General features: G+C 41.3%; 1 protein-coding gene across 2 annotated transcripts in view; it reads left to right on the top strand.

Annotated features, from left to right (window-relative positions):
• Window positions 1-1,792: 1,792 nt before the first annotated feature.
• LOC136874383 (uncharacterized) overlaps window positions 1,793-9,334 on the top strand; it is a 260,795-nt gene continuing 253,253 nt past the window's right edge. The window contains exon 1 of one of the 2 annotated variants that reach the window (XM_067148020.2): window positions 1,793-1,852. The gene's annotated coding sequence lies outside the window, so the exon portion shown is untranslated. The remainder of the gene's footprint in view (window positions 1,853-9,334) is intronic. The other variant, XM_067148019.2, reaches the window with a different exon arrangement.

Here is a 9,334-nt window from a genome sequence, read left to right as displayed (position 1 = left end):
ACTCCCGGTACTAAAAGCCATACGCCATTTCATTTTCTTGTATAACCGTGCGTGAAATATGTTGAACAAACTAAGAAGTGATTTCCTGTTACCTTCATCACCACCTCCACCGCAGAGGTAAGTCTTGAGTGACCGTATGGTATCAGACAGGACTCACATGCAATAACAATACAGAAACGATTAGTAAGATGTTTTAAATCTATTTTTATTTAATTTATTATTTATTTATCCGTTCAGCCTCCAGGTCTGGTTGCTCCCTCATACTCAGCGAGGGATCCCACCTCTACCACCTCAAGGGCAGTATCCTGGAGCGTGAGACTTGGGGTCGGAGATACAATTGGCGAGGAGGACCAGTACCTCGCCAAGGCTGCCTCACGTGTTGTACTGAACAGGTGCCTTTTGGAGGGATGGGAAGAGTGGAATGAATAGACAAGGGAGAGGGAAGGAAGCTGCCGTGACTTAAGTTAGGCACCCTCCCGACATTTGTCTGGAGGAAAAGTGGGAAACCACAGAAAACCACTTCGAGGATGGCCGAGGTGGAAATCGAACACCCTTTTACTCAGTTAAGCTCGCGAGGCTGAATGGACCCAGTTCCAGCCCTCGTACCAAATTTCTAATTTGGTGGCAGAGACGGGAATTGAACCCGGCCGTTCGGGGGTTGGCAGCTAATCATGCTAACCACTACATTACAGAGACCGACTATTTATTTATTTAATTTAATTTGCGTCGCACCGACACAAATAGGTCTTATGGCTACAATGGGATAGGGAAGGGCTAGGAGTTGGAAGGAACCGACCGTGGCCTTAATTAAGATACACACCGGGCGAGCTGGCCGTGCGGTTAGGGGCGCGCAGCTATGAGCTTGCATCCGGGAAATACTGGGTTCGAACCCCACCGTCGGCAGCCCTGAAGATGGTTTTCCATATAAGGTACACACCGGGCGAGCTGGCCGTGCGGTTAGGGACGCGCAGCTGTGAGCTTGCATCCGGGAAATACTGGGTTCGAACCCCACCGTCGGCAGTCCTGAAGATGGTTTTCCATGATTTCCCATTTTCACACCAGGCAAATGTTGGGATTGTACCTTAATTAAGGCTACGACCGCTTCCTTCCCACTCCTAGGCATTTCTTCTCTCATCGTCGCCATAAGATCTACAGTACTGTATCTGTGTGACGTAAAGTTAGTTGTTAAAAATTAAGGTACAGTCCCAGCATTTTCCTGCTGTAAAAATGGGAAACCGCAGAAAAACATCTCCAACATCTTAGGGCTGTCGGCAGTGGGGTTAACAATAATAATATCTGCTTTATATCCCACTAACTAGTTTTACGGTTTTCGGAGACGCCAAGGTGCCGGAATTTAGTCCCGCAGGAGTTCTTTTATGTGCCAATGAATCTGCAGACACAAGGCTGACGTACTTGAGCACCTTCAAATACCACCGGAAAGTGGGGTTCGAACCCACTACCTGTCGAATGCAAGCTGATAGTTACGTGAAATAGCCGCGTTGTCACTTGCTCGGTGTAAATCCATTAAATGAATCGCTAGCTTTATTAACAACAGTCGCCAAGTGAGCTATGTGTTTAACAAGGGCCGTTAGAACGTCACTTTCTTCGCGCGACGATTTTTACCCGACCTAAACGTTCTCCAACCAGTACTGTTCACTTTCAATCGCGGCCCCCCCCACTCCATCAGTCTCCCTCCCGCCACTAGCGGGAAGCTTGTCAGCAGGTAACTGTGACTCCTCAGTAAGCGTGCTGTCTTCAGGACAAGCTGTGTGTTAGTGTCTGTGACATGACTGTGAAGTGGCCGCGTGAGTGAACAAGCGAGTGACAAAACAAACCCTCTGGTGGAGACAAGGTGAGTGATTTGGGATTCCCCTGACACTTCTTTGACTCGAATATGTACGCGAAATGTATATACGTTGTGAGTCGCATAATCACAGAAAATTTGACTGGTGTTTGACAAGAAAAATATGCATATTTTACTCCAATTGACGTATTAGTTATTAATTTATCTAAATTACACTGCGCACTACAGGATTTCTAATCCCAATTAAAGTGCCAATTATTTACATGTGTTTATTTTTCAATGTTTCGAATCAGTGCAATAACCTAATATCTAAACTATTCTAATATATTTACAATGAGAAAGAAATAATATTGCATATATAATCCTTACAAGAAACAAGTAGATAAAAAAACAATTTCGTATCTAAACCAGTCTAATAACTTACTATCTGAACTATTCTAATATTATATATATTAATGCTATTTATTCCCCTACTTTGCATCATATTTGCGTGCATTTGGAAATTGCGGAAATGTAAAGCGTTGAATGTGAGGAAAGGAAAGGAACGGAACGTTGAAATGAAAAATTAGTGCCGGGATATCCCAGGATGGGTTCGGCTCGCCAGGTGCAGGTCTTTCAATTTGACTCCTGTAGGCGACCTGCGCGTCATGATGAGGATGAAATGATGATGAAGACAACACATACACCCAGCCCCCGTGCCATTGGAATTAACCAATTAAGGTTAAAATCCCCGACCCGGCCGGGAATCGAACCCGGGACCCTCTGAACCGAAGACCAGTACGCTGACCGTTCAGCCAACGAGTCGTAAAACGGAATGTTAAGGACGACACAAATACCCAGTCCCCAGGCCAGGGATATTAATCATTTACAATTAAAAACCCCTGACCTGGCCGGGAATCGAAGCCGGGGCTGCCGGGTGACCGGCGGACGCGTTGCCCCCTACACCGCGGGGCCGGACAATATTATATTTACAATGAGAAAGAAAGAATATTTCATATCTAACCTAATTTAATCTTTACAAGAAAGAGTAAAATAAAATAAAGTCATTTCATAATAATCTGAACTAGTATTTTCTTCGAGTTCTAACACTAATAATAATTTTTATGGAATAGAGCTTAATGTAGAAAGTTTGAAGTATATTTTGTGGTTCAAATCAGCATTGTAAATTATTTAGAGAGTGTTCACGGAGGTTGTGAATTGTTGTAGAATCAGATCTAGAGGTACACAGAAGTCTAAAGAATTTTTTTTCTGAACTGCACTGTTGCAGACATTACATAGTCTGTAGTTTGGGGAACTTTTATGAGTGGTTGTATTGAATTTTTTTTATTCTGGAAAGTTACATTTGTCCTCGAATTATTACTTGTATTCTTTCTGCAATCGGCTGATTAATAGTAATTAATTACAAAATCTCTGCAATCAAATATAAAATTAAAAAGTTTGAACATCACTTCTAGGATATCAAGCAGTGAGATTTTAACAATATTTCTCAATTATGTTACCTGAGGGTCTGTGCATCCCATTCCAGTAATTCAAACCAATCCTCAGTTCGTGGGAGAAACGGTAAGCGAACCCCCGGCCAACCGTTTAGGAAGCGATTACACTAACCTCTATAGAATGGCGGCATATTCGCAATTCAAAGAGTGATGGTCAATGGCACTGGTATCCGAGCTGAGTGTACCACTGTTTCAACTTGTATGTGTATAGGTCCTGTATTTCATATTTTCCGACCGGGCTGAGTGGCTCAGACGGTTGAGGCGCTGACCTTCTGACCCCAACTTGGCAGGTTTGATCCCGGCTTAGTCCAGTGATATTTGAAGGTTCCTCTTGTCGGTAGATTTACTGGCACGTAAAAGAACTCCTGCGGGACTAAATGTCGGTACCTCGGCGTCTTCGAAAACCATAAAAGTAGTTAGTGGGACGTAAATCCAATATTATTATTATTATTATTATTATTATTATTATTATTATTATTATTATTATATTTTCTGTGCGATTAAGTTATTCTGTTCCATTATCAGTGTGCTTACGGTTTTGATAACTTCATTGGACCATTGCCACGTTTTACATAAACCCTTTCACTCTGTTCGTCCGACTCTTTGGATGAATGGTCAGCGTAGTGGCCTTTGGCTTGCAGGGCCCCGGATTCGATTCCGGTCTGAGCCGGGGATTCTAACTGCATATATTTCAAGCGCTGGATGTTTGTGTTCGTCTTAATACTAATGTCTTCATCTACATACAATACAGTACACTACGCTACCAATCACCACTAAAACACCCAATTGTGAACAGGATTGGCGTCAGTAAAGGCATCCGGCCGTAAAACTGGGCCAAAACAACACGAAGTGTCGACCCCAAAAGATTGGTAAAAAGTTTGAAAAGTTCAAGAAGAAGAAGAAATTTCATACCGAACAATTTATATAACTGGCTAGTGGGAATTTCTGTTGAACATATTTTTGGAACCGAATAATATTATGCGAAGAGGTGATGTACTTTACTTTTCACAAGAACCACAATATAAAAAATTCATTAAATTGAAGTTAGATTTACCCGGAAAGATGTGGATTCGATTCCGCGTCAGAAAGACAAAAACTTTAGAAAGAAGATTTCCGTCCCATAACAAGCACGTTGCCAGATGTTCACTCGACGTGCACCAACAGATTTTTTTTAATGATATTTGTTCGTGGCGTCGACCTCTGGAGATCTTTTGCCACTACTTGCACCATATGATATGAACCTGCATGTAATTGGAATGGCGGAAGTGTAGAGTGTTGAATGTGAGGAAAGGCCAGGGATATTAATCTTCTACAATTAAAAACCCCTGACCCGGCCGGGTATTGAACCCGCGGCCGCCGGGTGACAGGCGGACGCGTTGCCCCCTATACCGCGGGGCCGGATGCACCAACAGGTTAGAAACAAGATTTCCTCTTTAGGAGAGGCATATTGTCCTGAAGTTCACATAGCTTATATAAAATATGAGTTAACAGATTATTCCCGGGCCGGGCATAGAACTAACTTCTCTTGGCGTATCCCGCTAAATGCCGAGGTTACGGATAGCGGAAGCCTCTACCTTTCATTCTTCCGCATGGGCTGCATGTAGGTGGCTTTGGTTTATGTTCAAGTTACACTCTTTCCAACCAACTTATCATTTTCTGTAAAATTTCATTTAAAAGTTTTAAAATTATGTTATAAAAATTATTTAGTTATCGGTACTATAAATGATCATTAGGGTTCGGATAAGGAAAAGCCATATTTCTTTCTTGAGCTCATTTCATCCGAAATCTGAAAAATAACTGAATAATGGGTCCCTAACCTCGTTTAAAGCAAGTTTTTATTGCATGTAAATGCACATCTCAGCCATTTTTATTGCTTTGATAATATTTTGCTCATTTTAGAGATATAAGATCATCGAATCAAGAAGGACAAGTCCACGCACATGGCATTCGTAGATCTAGAATAAGGCATTCGATAATGTTGATTGGACCAAGCTATTTAAGATTCTGAAGGTGATTGCGATCAGATACCGAGAACGAAGAATTATCTACAATCTGTATAAAATCAGTCTGCAGTGATAAGAATCGAGGGCTTTGAAAAAGAACCAGCAATCCAGAAAGGAGTGAGGCAAGGCTGCAATTTGTCCCCCCTCCTTTTCAATGTTTACATAGAATAGGCAGTAAAGGAAATCAAAGAGGAATTTGGAAAGGGAATCACAATCCAAGAAGAGGAAATCAAAACCTTGAGATTTGCCGATGATATTGTTATTTTATCTGAGACTGCAGAACATCTCGAGAAGTTGCTGAATGGTATGGACAAAGTCTTGGGTAAGGAGTACGAGATGAAAACAAATAAGTCCAAAACAAAAGTAATGGAGTGCAGTCGAACGAGGGCAGGTGATTCAGGAAATATTAAATTAGGAAATGAAGTCTTAAAGGAAGTAGATGAATATTATCACTTGGGTAGTAAAATAACTAACGATGGAAGAAGTAAGGAGGATATAAAATGCAGATTAGCACAAGCAAGGAAGAGCTTTCTTAAGAAAAGAAATTTGCTCACTTCAAACATTGATATAGGAATCAGAAAGATGTTTTTGAAGACTTTCGTGTGGAGCGTGGCATTGTATGGAAGTGAAACATGGACGATAACTAGCTCAGAAAGAAAGAGAATAGAAGCTTTTGAAATGTGGTGTTACAGAAGAGTGCTGAAGGTGAGATGGATAGATCGAATCACAAATGAAGAGGTACTGAATCGAATTGGCGAGAGGAGATCGATTTGGCTAAATTTGACGAGAAGAAGAGATAGAATGATAGGAAACATCGTAAGGCACCCAGGACTTGTTCAGTTGATTTTTGAAGGAAGTGTAGGTGGTAAGAACGGTAAGGGTAGACCAAGGTAGGAATATGACAAGCAGATTAGAGCAGATGTAGGATGCAATAGTTACGTAGAAATGAAAAGGTTAGCACAGGATAGGGTAGCATGGAGGGCTGCATCAAACCAGTCTAAAGACTGATGACTTAAACAACAACAAAAACAACAAGGTCATATTTGTTTATATTTTGAACATTTTTGTTGAAATTGAGGCGTCGTTTTAAACAAGGTAATCGTTATCTGCGTCGAGTTTCAAACACAGGCTTTCAAGAGATTGTGGTAGATGTGTATTTGTTTCTTTTCCAGAAATAAATAGGCAGCAGGCTTAGAAGACTTGATTCCGGGAAGAGATGCCTACGAACGTACGCGAGCAGATACAAAAAAAAATCATGCTAATAAAACATTTTTTGTTTGTTTTTAAGTAAAACAGAGGGTTTTTTGCACCTCAACTCCTTCCTTGTACCCTAATGGATATATCTAATAGCATTTGACGGCGCCTGCAAGTGAACTGGCGATGGTCGGCTTGTGTATCGAAACCGCTACTTTTTAGGGCATATTTGCTTTCATATTTTGTACTTCATTAGGTCATAAACTTCCGAACCCTAGTGCTCATCATTCGTTTTACTGCATTGTCCAAGAAATCTTCACTTCAGTAGTACATAATTTATGTTCATGGAAGAGCACTTTCATTGCAATTGCTGCTTTAACTTCCTTGATATATACAGCAACGTGGAGATAATTATGCAGATACCGAGCAGTGACCACTGGCTGTGATATTTAGAACTAATCGATATTTTAATGAAACGTATAACTTACTGTACTTTATCGATAGCTCGAGAATTCCCTGACTTCAGTTTTTCATTCATAATACTTACTTGACGAGTTTAAAAAAATGGAAGTACTCATGACAAATAGGAGCGCTAAGAGATCACAATCAAATAAACAAACAAACACACAAACAAACAATCAGTCATTATCTGAATTTAGTGCTGTCGCCCAGGTTGCAGATTCTCTATCAAGTGTTTACCTAATCATTTCTTAAATGATTCCAAAGAACTTGAAAATATATCGAACATTTCCCTTGATAAATTAAAGCCTCAGGCGGCAGCGCGCCGTCATCTCACCGCTGGGTTCCCTGAATCAAATCGGGATCACTCCATGTGAGATTTGTGTTGGACAAAGCGGAAGCGGGACAGGATTTTCTCCAGGTACACCGGTTTTCCCTGTCATCTTTCAGTCCAGCGACACTCTCCAGTATTATTTCATTTCATCTGTCAGTCATTAATCATTGCCCCAGAGGAGTGAGACAGGCTTCGGCGGCCGGCACATTTCCTAATCCCCCGCTAGTGAGGGCTTCATTCATTCCATTTCTGACCCGGTCGAATGACTGAAACAGGCTGTAGATTTTCATTTCCCTTGATAAATTATTCCACTCCTCAATTCCTTTTCCTTTAAATGAATTTCCCCAATTTGTCGTCTTGTATTCCAACTTTTTCTTCATATTTATGACCTCTCTGCCTTCAAAAGCTTCACTTAGCCTCATTCGTCTACTAATGTCATCCCACGCCATCTCTCCTGTGACACCCCGGAAGACACCGCTTAGGCGAGCATCTAGTTACAACATTTCGTAACACTACTCCTTTAACGGAAATCACTCAGAACGAATCGTACTGGTTTAAAAAATCAATTTCTCGTGGTCCCATACATTAGAACCATACTCATTTACATCTTTTATGAAAAATTAAAATCCGCAGTCTGTTTCCAGTCATTTAACCGGGTTAGGAATGGAATTAGTGAAGCCCCCATCTAGCGACGAGGATAGGAATTGTGTCGGCTGCCGAAGCCTGTGACACTCCTCTGGGGCGATGATTAATGACTGACAGATGAAAAGAATTGATATTGGAGAGTGTTGCTGGAGTGAAAGATGACAGGGAAAACCGTAGTAGCCGGAGAAAAACCTGCCTCGCCTCCGCTTTGTCCAGCACAAATCCCACATGGAGTGACCGAAATTTGAAGCAGGGAACGCAGTGGTGAGAAGCCAGCGTGCCGCCGCCTGAGCCATGGAGGGTATATTTACATCCTCATTACAATCCCTAAGTACCCTTATATGAAGAGATCTGTAAACTTTATATTCATCCTCCTTAATGTGATTGCCCTAGTGAAGATCTGTTCTTATATTTGCGTATATCACTAAAGAACAAAAATGCAAAATGTGCGATAGAAATGTGCGAGAGTTGGAAATACTGTAATAATGATGGTCTGATAGTGGGGTAGTTCACTGGGATTTGAAATAAGTACCCATTATTGTCAGTATTCGATAATATAAGGTAAGATGCTTTAATTATCCAGGTAAATATAGGCATTAGTCCACAAGTAAGATGGTGGTGGTGATTATTATTTAAAGGGAAAGTACAACTGGGCAACCACCATCTATTAACACTAATCAGAGGGAAAAATGGAAGGGAACCGACACTTCGAAAAATGAAGGTATGGGCCAAAGATAGACTCTCAAGCATCGCAAAATTAAAACCCTCGGTGTCAAAAAAAAAAAACAAGATTTGACTAAAGGAGGTCGGACAGGAAATATGAAAGTGAGGAGCTTGGCACAAGTGGAAGCTATGCCGTACTCAGGTATGGGAACCACGGACACCAACTTACGTTTCCAAGTTGAGAGACCCTGAACTCCCAAATCTAAGGCTCCATTATCGTTAAAATAATGCAAATAATATTTTTAGGCCTCCGGTAGGGCCTGGTGCAGGTCCTTCGCGTTGACGTCCTTGGGCGACCTGCGCATGTGAGGATGGGTCCCTAACTATGATGGATTCTAATGTTGAGGACAGCACACAGACCCTGCCCCTAAACCAGAGGCATTAATCAATTAAGGTTAAAATCACCGATCCAGCCGGGAATCGAACCCAGGATCCCCTGAACCAGGGCTAACTATTTAACCACGGAGCCAGATGGAGATGATAATTGTGATAACAGTAACAAATGTTAAGAAAAAGATGTATGATAACAATAATATAAGAACATAGATAAAATAGTCTAACCTACATACACTCATATTAAAAACAGAATCCTATCATGGATTTATTACTGTTATAGTTTGGTCCTTCTGACGATCTCCTGTGCTTCTCTACTTTCTCTTCCGCTCCCCAAACCTCTTAA

This window comes from Anabrus simplex, chromosome 5 (genome assembly GCF_040414725.1).
Source record: "Anabrus simplex isolate iqAnaSimp1 chromosome 5, ASM4041472v1, whole genome shotgun sequence".
In the NCBI taxonomy this organism is placed as follows: domain Eukaryota; kingdom Metazoa; phylum Arthropoda; class Insecta; order Orthoptera; family Tettigoniidae; genus Anabrus; species Anabrus simplex.
Note: the sequence above shows the minus strand (reverse complement) of the source record. Positions and strands in the feature narration are given on the sequence as shown.